This window comes from Vanessa cardui, chromosome 23, assembly GCF_905220365.1.
Source record: "Vanessa cardui chromosome 23, ilVanCard2.1, whole genome shotgun sequence".
NCBI lineage: Eukaryota > Metazoa > Arthropoda > Insecta > Lepidoptera > Nymphalidae > Vanessa > Vanessa cardui.
The window spans coordinates 1,407,362-1,422,969 of NC_061145.1; the positions used below are offsets into that span (position 1 = coordinate 1,407,362).

Consider the following 15,608-nt stretch of genomic DNA (forward strand, 5'->3'; position numbering starts at 1 on the left):
AATTTGACAAAATACTTACTGTTCTTTATTTCCATACATAAGAAAGAGATTAACGTATTTTGGGTTATACACACGCATCGTAATATTGTTATGTTCCATTTTAAATGCACGAACTACAATTATTATCACAGGCACAAGTGTCATAAGATTTTAGTTTCAAAGATTGGTGACGCATCGACTTAATCACGTGGCCCTTAATGAGGAAATCTCAATGTAGTTTCACCAAATATCTATTTTGTTTGTTCGTATATTTTCCTTATGTTTTCACTCGACTGTTTTGTTTATTTTAATTAGAAGATTGCATGTCTGCAACTGTCATATATCTGCGTTGTAGAGAAATTGTGCCAAGGTCAAACTCGAAATTTATTCCAATCGTACGAGATAATATTTCGCTGTGTTCTGTTGTGAAGGGTGAGTAATCTAGAACAATTGTTCGAGTGCTACATTAATCTCATAGTCTCGAGAGATACATCAGTCCACTTGTAAAACAATCGCCAATGTCATTATATGGTCCTCTAAATTCCATTAGAGTATATTTCTGTCCTCTTATTGTTATTTATATGAATGATTATCGTACATTAATCACGGGTGTATGTGGATTTCGAACAAAAGGATAAATTTGACAGGCGATTTTGAAATTTTTCCAAAACCTTCGATTACCAAACATGTCATTAGTGAGATTAACAAACTAGGTAATAATTATCTAAGATAAGAATCTTTTTCTAATTCATCATTAGAAAGTAAGCGTAAGTCGTAAATAACACTGACCCAATATATGACGACCTCCGTGGTTGAGTAGTTGTGTACACCGGTTTTCATAAGTATGCCATTCCCAGATCCCTTGTTCGATATCCGGCCGAGTCGATATAGAAAAAGTTCATAGAAAACTACTATGTTGTCTTGTATCTGTGTGTTTGAAATTGTTATGAGTAATGTATGTGATGTTGTCCAATATTTATTTATTTATTTAAATGAGATTTTTTAACACACACACACACTTGACATTTTCACCAGATCATAACCCATGGCAATATTGGGTGGTAGAATAACTGATGAGAGATGTGATCAGTCTTTCAACCACAAGGTTAAAATTGGTACCATCTGTTATTCTGATGAAAGTTCTCAGAACAAATTAATGTTATTTTTCTTAAGAATTTTAAAATGGAGTTGAACGGGCGGAACTTTAACACACTTCCTTGTTTATTTTCTTCTGGTTTTATTGAACGTCAAAAGTTTTATGCAGACGAAGTGCTGCCTCGGGTAAACTATGATTTGCAGTTTTATGACTTCGTTTACTAACTGCCATAATTTTTCTCGTGTTATACCATCTAACGAGAATTTAAATACATTATTTCGATATTTTGCCTTACTGTTTACGTATTATGTAAACTTCTCCGTGTTTGGAAACAGTTCAAAATAATTACGCTCGTATTTGTATAATGATCTCGTGATCGCATTACAGCCACTGGAGCTAATTTCATTGTGTGTGCAAACACAGGTAATTCATTCTCGTAATCCGGTGGCTTGGTAAGCTGACACGGCTGAAGAGAGGGATCGTTCACAGGATCAGCTTTTGCGACGTGCCGTCTAATGGTAAGGAGTGTATAATACCTAATTTTGAACGCTGAAGTGTTACTGGTTTTCAAAGCAAAACTCGACATTTTTTATATCACCTAATTAGCCCAAAAAAAGTTTTTAACCCAGTTTTCTATGTGACATTAAAGTATTCTTAATGACAATTAAAAAAAATGAAAAACAACAACAACAGCCCATAAATTTCTCACTGCTGAGTTAAGGCCTCATCTCCCTCGAGTTTTGGAACATATTCCAACTCGCTGTTCTAATGCGTGTTGGTGGAATACACATGTGGCAGAATTACTATGAAATTAGACACATGCAGGTTTCCTCACGATAATTTCCTTCATCGCTGAGCACGAGGTGAATTATAAAAACCAATTAAGCACATAAATATCCAGTGGTGCTTGCATCGGTTTGAACCCACGATCATCGGTTAAGATGCACGTGTTCTAACCACTGGGCCGTTTCGGCTCTTGAAAAGAAAATCAATTACCAATATTAAGCTCCGCATACCTGGGTTTGAATCTAAATCTCAGTTCGGAAGGAATATATTAACCTCTATCGTAATCTCAAGGTCAACTTGAACTATTGAACTAAATCCTACAATGCATAAATTATACATTGCTACGTTGGTTTACAAAATAACTTATTTGGCTATAGACTGTAGATTACGTGGTAATGCTGGGTGCACACATAGAAATAATCTCCTATATATTCATACTAGCTGTCGGCCGCGGTTTTTCTCGCGTTTAAGTGGTTCTTTGTCATAAGTTAGGCAATAAAATTAGCATATGTCCTTCATTGGAGTTCAAATTTGCTTCATACTAAATGTCATCAAAATCGGTTACTTGGTTTGTTATAAAAAGAGCAACAGAAAGATAGGCAGACAGAGTTACTTTCACATTTATAACATCAGTAAAGACAGGAGAAGAGTTGTTTTAATATCCCTCGTTGAAAAAACTTATACCAAAAGATGCAACACGTTTTGGAGATAGTTCTAATAAATTTCATAGCAAACAACGTCGGTTGGGAGTTTTGATTTTTCCTTGCCCTTAAAATTCTTTAAAAAAACGTCCTTAAAATTTACAACTTGGCACAGTTCCATATTCATTTTTATCAATGCACGAGAGCTACCATCTAGCATTATGACGTCATAATCACAGTTCCTAGTCGTTTGGCATTGTTCAAAACCATTTAGATGCGATTACGATATCACTACTCGCACGAATGTGTATTTTGATATAATAAATAACGTACTTTCAGCTAAATTAATGCACTGCTCAGAATTTCTGATTTGTGGCAACGATGCTTTGAGTATGGAATATAATGATTTTGTTATACCTTGGCAAATAGATTTTCGAAACCTGATGGGTATTGGTATATAATTTGATTTTGATGTGTTGCCAAGGAGAATATGCTAACATGCTATTGGGAATTCTAACCTTATTTTATAGTTACTTAATATTTGTAGTAATATTATACGAAGTCCGTCAAAACCAAAACATACACATGAGGTGTTTATTATCCGTTACTAAGTACCGTGTAGTATTACTGTCTTGTTAGAACTCATATTCGTATTCATAATGCTTTTACATACTCGAGATATAAAAAAAAATCACGTTTTCCAAACGACTAAGGATCCACTTATAAAAGCTGCATTTCAAATTAACAAATACTAGAATAAGCTATTATATGCGACCTAACCCGGCTTCGCACGGGTGCAATAATGATACTAAATATAATACAGAACTTGTTTATTTCGCAACTTCTAAAGTTATTATTGTTTCTATACTATATATTCCATGTATTATATATAAAACCCTTCCTCTCGAATCTGTCTATCTATTCAAAAAAACCGCATCAAAATCCATTGCGTAGTTTTTAATATGTAAACATACATAGAGATATAGGAACGCAGAAAGCGACTTTGTTTTATACCGTGTAGTGATATAGGATATGTACGTATAGTATATACGTATATAGTACAGGACTTAATAATAATGTAAAATACGTATACGTAAATTAAACAACAAGAGATAAAGAAACGTGTAATATATTCTGTAGAAAAAAATCACATCAACAACGAAACCGTCATAAAAATTACGAAATCGTACGTAACACGTGGATCTTACCGCGAAGGTCGTGTTTTCAAATCCAATGGAAATAATATTTGCATTCGTGCTCAGCAGTAAATGAATACGATTGCAAATATTTGTTTCGAAAGAATTTCGTTAACTGCTTTAAAATCTGAAACGAAGTATCAGAGTTGTATTATTATCTTTTATAAAAAAATATATGTATTTTCATTTTATTGCATTCACAAAGTATATTAATCATAAATAAGATGGTCATTCTCCTTAAGAGGAAATAAGGCCTAAGCAAAAAGGTAAACAGGCTTTCAATTTACTATTTTGTATTTTCATAGAGTCAAATCAAACACTCTTTCAATATTAGTTAGTAACGTTGGGTCTGTGATCCACCTGGTGGTATTACCTCATATATGTAAGTCAAATACTCTTTCAATTTTTGTCAAGTTAGGCCTGTGATCCACTGTGGTCCCCTATATATAAACAGTCGAAGGAGTAACTTATACCAACAAGCATCATAAGCCGTAACAGATAACGTCTTCATGCGTAACCGAAAACACTAAAAATTCACTAAAAACCAACGAAGTTAATCCATTAAACCGTCACGCTTAGAAAAATTCTAAGCCCACTGAAACACTCGTGCTCATTTTCACACCTGTCATGCGTCAACGCCTTCAAGTGACAGCTGTCAAATTGACATTTAAAATGTTACCCGCGTTCCACAGATTAGTCAGTGCTCTGTTGTAAATGATATTGTTCCATTGTTTGTTTTTAATACGTTTAATTAGTTATTTCGATGGTTCTTGCTTCATACACTGTCGCGGATTTGTATTTAAATAAGGAAGTGTAAATGTTGCTCATTATATTTGCTGTCCGTGTACTGGTGGGATGTCTCATCGGAAATATTTATGTTATAAGAAACCCACTTTTTTATTTTTGTTTTTTTTTGGCAATGTATGTTATGAATTTGAACTTTTATTCTTTATTAGATGATTTTTGAATAATCTGTAACGTAAATGTACGTTTCATACAACCTACGTTTCATCCAGAATTCTGTTGCAACTTTTCATCCTATTAAACTCACCGGCTCAAACAAAATATATATCCATGTATCCTATTTTTCTTTTTAATAGAAAAAAACTATTCCGATTTATTATGCTTTCAAGTAACGACATCTACGTTCTAAGAACAATTTAACGAGAGGAAAAAAGGTACTGGTCGGTTAGAGAGTGATACTATGGCTGTAAAAGAAAAACAAAATAAAAAGAAAAACAAAGCAAATTACTATCGAAAAACTCCTATTCTAACTGACAATACTATTCGACATTAAAAATTTCATTCCAAAGAGGTTTCATTACCTTGCCGCCCAATTTCACTAGCGGCTTACAATGAAATGAAATCGAAACAGAATATGTCAATGATATCGAAATTAAAAAAAAAATTGATTAAAGAAGTTTCGCGGGATACCCACTAGTATCTTTGCAACGCCCACGTCTATTCATGTTCCTAATTCACAAGTCGAGTTCGATGCAAAATGCGAATGCTCTTAATATTAAATTAGTAGAGCACTTGACCTATCTTATCTTTGAATGCTAGACTTGCTCTTCCGAAGCGTCGGAGAATCGCTTAGGTCTGCATCAGTCAAGGTTACGATGATATTAATAATTTTATCACATTATTAACTTTTGAGAGCATTGATATCAGAACACGCGAATCTTAACCGGAGACTATATGTTCGAACTCTGGCAAATACCTATTTCTTATATTAATTGAATCTCGTGCTCATGGAAAACATCGTGAGGAAACCTGCATATCAGATAGTATGTCACGTGATTATTCACCGATGTGCGTTGATACATCTTAAGCCTAGCACTTGGGTATTATAGGATATATTTAGCTGATACGTTACAATACTACTACTACTGATTTTATAATTCGAAACATTTTGAGTTCAAAGCTTAATTCGCGGTGGTGTATTAAATGCTAATTTAACTCTAATTTTTTATGTTAATAGCGTATGTAGATTTTTGTACTTTATAGAAAGAAACGCCTGGAGTTAGGCTCGGGTTCCATCATAGGACATTAATTACTGTAAATAACAGCATTGTAAGTCTATTTATTTGATAAGAGGAACTATGCGAGTTTCTTGCCGTTTCTTCTCGCTAGAAGCTGCTTTCCGAAACGGTGGTAGTATTTAATTATTGACGATTCAAAATCGCTTCATTGCGAAGTTTACTTGATTAAATTGATTTGTTTTAGTGATTATATGTAACGGTAGCTGCTCATAAAAAACCAGTTATTCTTCAGTCGTAGAAATAATAGCTTGTGCAGAAAATTAAAGAGGATTCTTGATTGCAATTAACAACATTGTTACAAATTAAAAATTGATTATAGAAAGAGGAAAAACTGTATTAGTCGGTTAAATATATTATTCAAATAGACTTTTACAAGTACTTTTGAATCGTCATTTAAAAAACGATATTTAGTGAAGCTACATTGCATAGGAATTCAGATTCTAATGAGAAAAAACCAGCAATAAACTCAGTAGTTTCTCTTTTTAACGTTTAATACAATTACATACATACATATTTGTATGTGATACATACTGCCTGGAAGTCAACAAGTATTAGCTTCACGTTTTTTTATCGTCTTTGTGGTACCGTCTTTACGTCTGATTTTCCATAACACGAATGCTTTAGCTACTTATATTGGGATCAGAGTAATGTATGTGATGTTGTCTAATATTTATTGATTTATTATTTATTTATCTTCTGTACAATCTTGTATTGAATAGTATCTCATTCTTTACCAATGTATTTTTTTTTTTAATGATTTGAATTTATGAGATGATAACAGATCATTTTTGCTGACATTGCTTGTCAGTTATGTGTAAAAACTATATGTTTTTAATTTCCAAATGTCGATAGCACACACTACGACACCAAAAAAAACTTCATAAATCATAATTAACAAACAAGATTGTACTAATTCATAAATATCAGTTTTTTATTCGCCATTGAATATAGTTATTTTTGGTTTTTGGACGATATCCAGAAGAACGATTGAATTGTCGCGTGTCAGGTTGGTATAAATACGAAATGCGTTGGCTTAGTATGCACTGGTCGTTGACGACCGACGGTTGATATTTTGGAACCGTGCTCCGGCTTCTTGTGTCACCTGATGGTAAGTGGTCAGTGGCCATAGACATCGTTGTATCACATGATATACAATCAAAGTATACTTTATTCAAGTGGGCTTTTACAAGCCCTTTTGAATCGTCATTTAACAATTAAGTGAAGCTACCACCGGTTCGGAAAGTAGATTCTACCGAGAAGAACCGGCAAGAAACTCAGTAGTTACTCTTTTACAACATTTAAAAAAAATACAGTCATGTTAGTTAATACAACTATTTAAATTAATATATCCCGCCTGGAAGTCAACAGGTACATACTCTTAATACAAGAAATAAGAATAAACTTGTAACCCCTAGTTTCCGTTTGCATACGGTAAAGAGAACGTTTTTGGGCAATGGTATACGCATACATAATAAGATACAGGGAAATGTAATTTACCATTTTCAAAACTTAAAAAGATTATTAAGACTAAATTAATAAATAAATCGTATTATTTATTAAAAGAGTACTTTTTAGAAACGCCTGGAGTTAGGCTCGGGTTCCATGATAGGCCACTAATTACTGTAAATAACAGCATTATATTTTATTTTATATGAAAAGAGCAACTGTGCGAATTTCTTGCTGTTTAAAAAGTTAATAAAGTAAAGTTTACTTGAATAAAATGGATTTGATTCATGTTTTGTTTATTCATGCAAATAGTTATCATTGGTTGGTCTGTGACCAAAAAATCAGATACAATTATAATACTCACTTTTATTCGGAATAATTTTTCAAAATGACGTAATATAATTAATAATATTATTAGAGGGGTCCCATAATCTTATGAAACCAATAAATTTATACGATTTGACAGGAAGCAAAATCATTGATAGGAGCAAGCAAACCCGCCTGAGTAGGTATCTGTCACTCATCAGATATTCTATCAACAAATATAAACACTCAGTATTGTTGTGTTTTGATTTGAAGGGTTAGTGATAGTGATAGTAGATGGAAGGAATGATTAATATTCCTTACAGTGCAAATATGTAAGGACAGTGTTGAACACTAAACATCAGGAATTGCTTGCCCGTCGACCCTTAACATAAATACATATATTACATAATATTTTATGACTTTATTGTTGATATAAATTTGAAGATTTCCTTTTTTAACAACAGTAACATTAACAGTCTGTAAATTTCCCACTGCTGGGCTAAGGCCTCTCCTTTCGAGGAAAAGGTTTGGAACATATTCCACCACGCTGCTCCAATGGTTTCACGGCATTTGTTAAATATGTATGTGGTTGTTAAGTTGTCTCATTATTTACTTGTAGACTGTAAGACGTATAAGCTTCCTTCATTTCACACTGTCAATTCGCAGACCACAACAGCATTGAAGATGTCAGATCTTAGCGTCTGTAATTACATTGAATCCCTGGTGCCCGTAACTTCATTAGCTCTTCAAACCAGACCACATCAATTCAAATAATTGCTGTTTGGTGTGGAATAGTTGATGAGGCTTCCCAGACTGGCTGACATAAATAACACCGAAGATAAGCACCTTGTTATATGCATATACCAATTCCTTATAAATAATTGGATTTAACAATCCGTGTACCTCATGTTTGTTTAAGAGTCGAGATGGCCCAGTGGTTAGAACGCGTGCATCTTAATCGATGATTGCAGGTTTAAACCCAGGCAAGCACCGCTGTTTCATGTGCTTAATTTGGCTTTATAATTCATCTTGTGCTCAGCGGTGAAGGAAAACATCGTGAGGGAACTGCATGTGACAAATTTCATAGAAATTCTGCCACATGTGCATTCCACTAAAACGCATTGGAACAGCGTGGTGGAATATGTTCCAAACCTTCTCCTTAAAGGGAGAGAAGGCCTTTAGCCCAGCAGTTGGAATTTACAGGCTGTTGTTGTACCTTATGTCCTTAAACATATTAACTAATTTCGTAGTACCGAAAAGAAGAAAGTCATTTGTTGATTATGACTTTGCCACTATGTTTCTTTTCTCTCAGTAAAGAAGCATTATATTACATTACAAATGAAATGATCCAGTGTCTAAATTTGACAGTTAATCAAAGACTATTTCAATTCCAAATCACCAGTTTTAAAGTGCGTTCATGTTTATAATTCAATCCATACTCCACATCGAAGGTGACATTATGAACCTCCATGTGTTTAAATTCTGAATGTGTCACTAACACGCATTGGAGCAGCGAAGTGGATTATTCTCCACCTCTTCTAAGGGAGATAAGACCTTAGGCCAGCAATTGTAAATTTACAGGCTGTTTCTTTTACTAACTTAATAATTTGTCTCTTGATCCGCGATGAAGGAAAACTCATGGTGTTGATAATATATAGCTTTCCGAATCAGTGGTAGTTTCATTTAGTTGATAACGCTTAGTTGTTAAATGACGATTCAAAGTGTAAATGTTGTAAAAGTCAACTTGAATAAAATATAATTATTTTGATTTTGATAATCCTCCTACAATTTTATTCTCAAACCCATATTGGAAAATTGTGTTCTTAACCTTCTGAATCTCATCAGCTATTTACAATGGTTCTACATTTATGATTTGTTCCGTTGAGATGACTTCAAGAATATTTTTTATTAATAATTCAAAGCGTCATAGTTTATTACAAATGACATAAAATGTATGGCATCCGTCCACGAGCCCCATTTATTTCTTGTATAATGAACATTTCCCGCTATTTATACATAGTTAGTCACACATTTATTTATATGTAATTTTGCGACGCGATATGTTCTTTTTAATAGAAGTTACAAACAACTAAAGCGAACGAACGATTCAAATAATCGTGCCTTATTATAAATAAAATTTTTGTTAATGTTATATGGTTAAAAAAAACTTTATTCGTTTTTCGAAATTTCGTCGTTGAATTGTTGCCAAGTTTAATCTTCAAAATTAATTAGAAGAATACTTAAATTCTAGAATTAAATATTTTATTTAGATTATTTATTATTTATTTTATTAGATTTTGTAGATGATAAAAAAGCGTGGAGTTAATACCTGTTGACTTCCAAGCAGGATACATTAATTGAAATAATTGTATTTAATAAACATGACGCTGTATTTTTTAAATGTTAAAAAAGAGTAACTACTGAGTTTCTTGCCGGTTCTTCTCGGTAGAATCTACTTTCCGAACCGGTGGTAGCTTCACCTAATTGTAAAATGACGATTCAAAATTGCTTATAAAAGCCTACTTGAATAAAGTTTATTTTGATTTTGATTTTAAACTATTGCTATACGAATTGAAATTGAAAACACCATCTATAAAACTAAAATCATTTCATTTAATTATTTCCCAAAAAAAATCTTTTTTCAGGCAAAAATATAAAGGTTGTATATATATTTATTTGAAAACAAAGTACTTAGCTAATGTCAAGAATAATAGAAACGGCGAACATAAGATTAATCGCTTACATACTTCGACGTTAATATACTCCGAATTGTAGGTAATTAGTTAAAACAACACACTAACGATAAATATAATAAAATTAGGCGTCTAAATATTTACTGAAAACAAATAATATAATTCTTTTTTCATGAAAGTTGAGTGAGTTAATATTGAATGGAAGATCATGTTAACAAAAGATACGGGAGAAATGTCAGAGTTTGACGTTTAAGGCGTTTTTTTTTGGCTTCGCCTACAGTTGTGTCAGTCCACAAACATTCCGCCAAACAAATATCAGTTACAATGTTAAATAAATTAAAATTAATATTTTTAACCTTGAAAACTAAGATGTTATGTCTCTTGTGTATAATATACGGGTTATTGTACTCACCCTTCAAACCTGGGCGGTAGAATATATTATCTCTGCTGAGATGGCCCAGTGGTTAGAACGCGTGCAACGTGGTTCAAACCCAGGCAAGCACCGCTAAATATTCATGTGCTTAATTTGTGTTTATAATTCATCTCGTGTTCAGCGGTGAAAACATCGTGAGGAATCTGCATGTGTCTAATTTCATAGAAATTCTGCCACATGTGTATGCCTCACCCGCATTGGAACAGCGTGGTGGCATGTTCCTAACCTCCTCCTAGCCTTAGCTCAACAGTGGGTAATTTACAGGCTGTTGTCTTAATTTTTCGCGATTACACATTGAAATAAAACTAGTTATAACGGATATGAATAGCGTATATTAATTATTTTTAACATCCCGACGTTTCGAGCACTTTACAGCATTCGTGGTCACGGGTAGACTGACCGTAGTAGATCTATTCAAATCCGTTGTAACTAGTTTTATTACAGGCTGTTGTTGTATTTTAAAACTCTAGGATCAGTACAGAAGAATGTTCATACGTCGTCTTACTTAGTTAACAATGCGAGCTGGATACGACACTTTCTTTATTACTGTAGGCGTTATATTTACGTTTTTTTTTTAAATAAATGAATATCTGGCTCTGTAGCATCGTCAGGAAAGCTACATCATTGGCTGAAGTTCTGTCACTCGTATGTTTATAATAAAACACTTATGTAAGGATGAAGTAATATTAGACTATCAATAAATTTGATTGCCTCATTGTGTTAGTGGCTGGATATAAAGAACACAGATCCCGTTATCTATATAGCTATATATTATATATAGTAAGTATCGTTACTTTATACTTACGATAGGCACTTTCCCAAAATTGATATTTTTATACCATATTACGTTTTCATTTGGGAAAGGCTTATATTTCTTAAATACTTCGTATCTCGGTAAAGATAAAACTCGAGCGTTCCATGAAATTGTACTTACTTTTTGTATATGAAACACTTTTATAACTTTTCCTATAAATAAGTTTTATAAAGATATCTTTAATAGACCACAGTATAGTGACCTTGGAATATTTTTGCATTTCTCTTTCCATAAAATTTATTTTATGCGATTATTTTCCATATTTTGAAGCAGGCTTTAGATTAATCGAGTTTTTGTAAAATATTATTTCGTTTTAAATGTTATAAGTGTATTTAATTTATCGAATGAATTGTTATTTGAGATTCGATCGTATTTATTTATCAACATAATGAAATCTTAAATATTGCATATTGCAATTATTAAAAATATTATTTTTCTAAAATAATACCATCAGGTGGTTATTATTATTATTTTTCTAAAATAATATTTTTCCTCCTCGACCTTTGAGGAGAAGGCTTGGAACATATTCCACCACGCTGTTCCATTGCAGGTTGGTGCAATTTCTATGAATTTGACACATGCGGGTTTCCTCACGATGTTTTCTTTCACCACCGAGCACGAGATGAATTATAAACACAAATTAAGCAAATATATATATTGGTGCTTGCCTGGATTTGAACCTGAACTTATTGGTTACGATGCACGCGTTCTAACTATAATGCCATCTCGACTCCTGCTGGCATCCAATACTGATTTAATGAAATTACAATAAATACGCTGTCAATAAAATTCGAGTTTCAAAATCATGTTCATAATATAATTTAGAAATAATTTAAGGTCAGTGCTGTATATCCTTGACCTTCATATTTGTTATTACATATTTATAAGATAATTATGAACAATGTAATTGTAAGAAAAATACTAACATTATATGGGCTAAGAAATAAATCGATTTATTTATTTAATTTTTGGCAACATTTTTTAACTGACAGCTTCATCATTTCGTCATGTTCTTTGAAATTAAACCAAAAGTAAAGTAAAGTAAAGCAAAGTAACAGCCTATAAATTTCCCACTGCTGGGCTAAAGGCCTCCTCTCCCTTTGAGGAGAAGGTTTGGAACTTATTCCACCACGCTGTTCCAATGCGGGTTGGTGGAATACACATGTGGCAGAATTTCTATGAAATTTGTCACATGCAGGTTTAGTCACGATGTTTTCCTTCACCGCTGAGCACGAGATGAATTATAAAGACAAATTAAGCACATGAATCAGCGGTGCTTGCCTGGGTTTGAACCAGCAATCATCAGTTATGATGCACGCGTTCTAACCACTTGGCCATTTCGACTCTTTTAATTAAACCAAGTTATGGATGATCTGCTCATAGAGTGGTTTCTGCTGTTTTCTCTTATGTGCTGCCCTAGAGAGCTACTTGGTGATTTTAGTCTCCTGGGGACATGAGTTAATTGTGTCAATAATGGAAGTATAATACATATCTTGAGCTAGATTACTATAAATTATTAATTTAAACATTACTTATAATCAATTATAATATTTAAAAGGTGTTTCTTTAAATAGTGTTTATGTTATATGTGTTTCCATAAATGCTCATTAGATGGCGCCGATTTGTTATTTGATATTTGTAAATAGAGCCGGCTAGATTTTTTGGACGCAATATATATGAAGTTGGTGTCGTTGGTAAAAACATATTTATTAAAGTTTAGTGATCAGACGTCCCTAATAGACTCAAATGTCCCTCCAAACCCTTAATCTTCTAAACAAAACTGCGTAATACTTTGCCTTGAATAATTATACTCATAAATTTCTAATATGAAATATATTTGACGTTGAATTTAAGCGAAATGAGATATTGATTCAATAATTATAGAAAATGTATTTTATTTCTATTAAGATGCTGCAATGATTGTTGTTCATTGTTATTATTATTTACAAATTTTCATTTTTTCAAGTAAAGAAGCAAAGTCAATTGTGCGCAAGCATGCATTCTTTAATCACTCACTTTTGTTTTGTTAAGTTGACATGACATTCATCCGGAAAAATCGAAACATAACTTTGCCAGAATATAATTATTTTTATTACTGTGGATAACTTCTAATAAGGCAGCCCGGTGGAGGTGGTAATGGGCTCTTGTGGAATTCTTTCCAAGTTAAATTGTACAGTACAGGTCAGAAAGTTTACGTTTCGTATCCATGACCGCACCCATCCTGTACTCCACTCGTATCTCGATGGAACTCCTTAGGGGGCAAAGGCGATTTTCCTACCCAGCACTCTTCGGTGTTACGTTTCCATTCTGGTTGTCGTTCGTTACAAGACCGTCTGTAATAGGACATGCCAGACAGGCCTTTAAAGCTTTGGGGTCTCGGTACCCTGGGAACCCCCCAAGGTATTGGAGGTACACATAGGCGGGCCGACCGTCAGGGCGTCACGATAGCATACGTAAGCGATCCCATGGCGTCCGCCGAAAGACGGAGAGGGTACCGCTGGTTTTTTAGTGGGTAAACCCGGTGTGCTTGGGCGCACTCGGCGTCCAGGAAATCGAGGAATCCCACACATCCCCCCACTTTCCATCATGTGGGGGAAGCGCGTAAAGCGTTTTTCCAGCGAGAAAAAAAGCATTTAAAGCCTAAGATGAGACTTCACCCGTTCATGGTCCCCAGGTTGTATTAATAAGTAACTAGATCGAGGTACACTAACTCAAAATTACATTCAAAAATGTTAAGCATTGTCAGTTGTGGTAACCTTTATCTTTTATCTCTCTCTAACTATTTCAATAGAAAGAGAAAAATAAAATGGGGTATTTTGTAATACTACAATTATATGCTGGAAATAATATGTTCGTGGAAAAACCAAATTATTTATGACCGGAAAATTTTATCAGTACATGGTTATTGCGCGAACAGGGTTAGTTAGCGATGCTTTGTGCACACACGCCAGTAAATTTCACGCTATTTGTTGTTTTTATTTTAACAAAAAGCGTCCCGTTGCTGTGCTTTATTACACTAAGGATTTTTATTCAGTTCATGCATCCTTGCGTTGAACATGAAATTAATTAAGTACGAATTTAACACATGGAAATTTTGTTGTGTTCACCCGGGCTTCAACTTACAATCAGTACATAGTTTAAACAAAGTAACTTTCTCTGTCCTCCTATATATAAATAAATAAATATGTGACAACATCACATACATTACTCTGATCCCAATGTAAGTAGCTAAAGCACTTGTGTTATGGAAAATCAGAAGCAACGACGGTACCACAAACACCCAGACCCGTGACAACATAGAAAACTATTAATAATCTACATCGACTCAGCCGGGAATCGAACCCAGGACCTCGGAGTGGCGTACCCATGAAAACCGGTGTACACACCACTCGACCATGGAGGTCGTCAAATGTATGCTTAAATCTTTAAAACTACGCAACAGTTTTTGATGCGGTTTTTTTTTTTCAATAGAGAAGGTTTTTCTACATAATACATGGGCAATATAGTAAAGAAACACTGATAATTTTAAAAGTTTCTAATGTGATGTCGTAAATAAACAAATTCTGTAGTATATTTAGTATCAGTATTGCTTCCGTGCGAAGCAGCGGTACGTCGCCAGTTTAATAAAACCCCAAATATTTCAATATGTCTTTGGTTTTAGTGAAAACGGGAATAGTAGTTTATTTCTTTAAAGTATTTCAACAGCTATAACTGAAGCTAAGAAGAGTAAAACTTGAGAGATTTGTTAGGACTCTACCTGAAGATATATTAACACTTACTAATTAAAGATATTATATATTAGATATTTGCACAAAATCAACATAAACAAATAAAAAAAAACAAAATGTAATACACATACATATATTTATGTGATACTCAATTCGAGTACGTTATTTAAATAGCCAGTAAAATTAATGTAAAGTAACAGCGGTACCAGGAACAAATTAACTGTTTATTTTTTAACAATTATGCACATTTTATTTTATTCATTTATGAGATCAACGAATAATAAAACGAAGGTCAATCAAGAAATCAAAATCAAAATTAACTTTATTCAAATAGGCTTTTACAGGCACTTTTGAATCGTCATTTTACAATTAAGTGAAGCTACCACCGATTCGGAAAGTAGATTCTACCGAGAAAAACCGGCAAGAAACTTAGTAGTTACTTTTTTTC

The 15,608-nt window shown here is 33.4% G+C and overlaps 1 protein-coding gene across 2 annotated transcripts in view; it reads left to right on the forward strand.

Annotated features, from left to right (window-relative positions):
* LOC124539751 (octopamine receptor beta-2R) overlaps positions 1-15,608 on the forward strand; it is a 232,404-nt gene that overhangs the window by 137,488 nt on the left and 79,308 nt on the right. The window contains exon 3 of one of the 2 annotated variants that reach the window (XM_047117096.1): positions 1,499-1,593. The exons of the other annotated variant lie outside the window; for it this stretch is intronic. The gene's annotated coding sequence lies outside the window, so the exon portion shown is untranslated. The remainder of the gene's footprint in view (positions 1-1,498; positions 1,594-15,608) is intronic. 2 annotated transcript variants of the gene reach the window in all.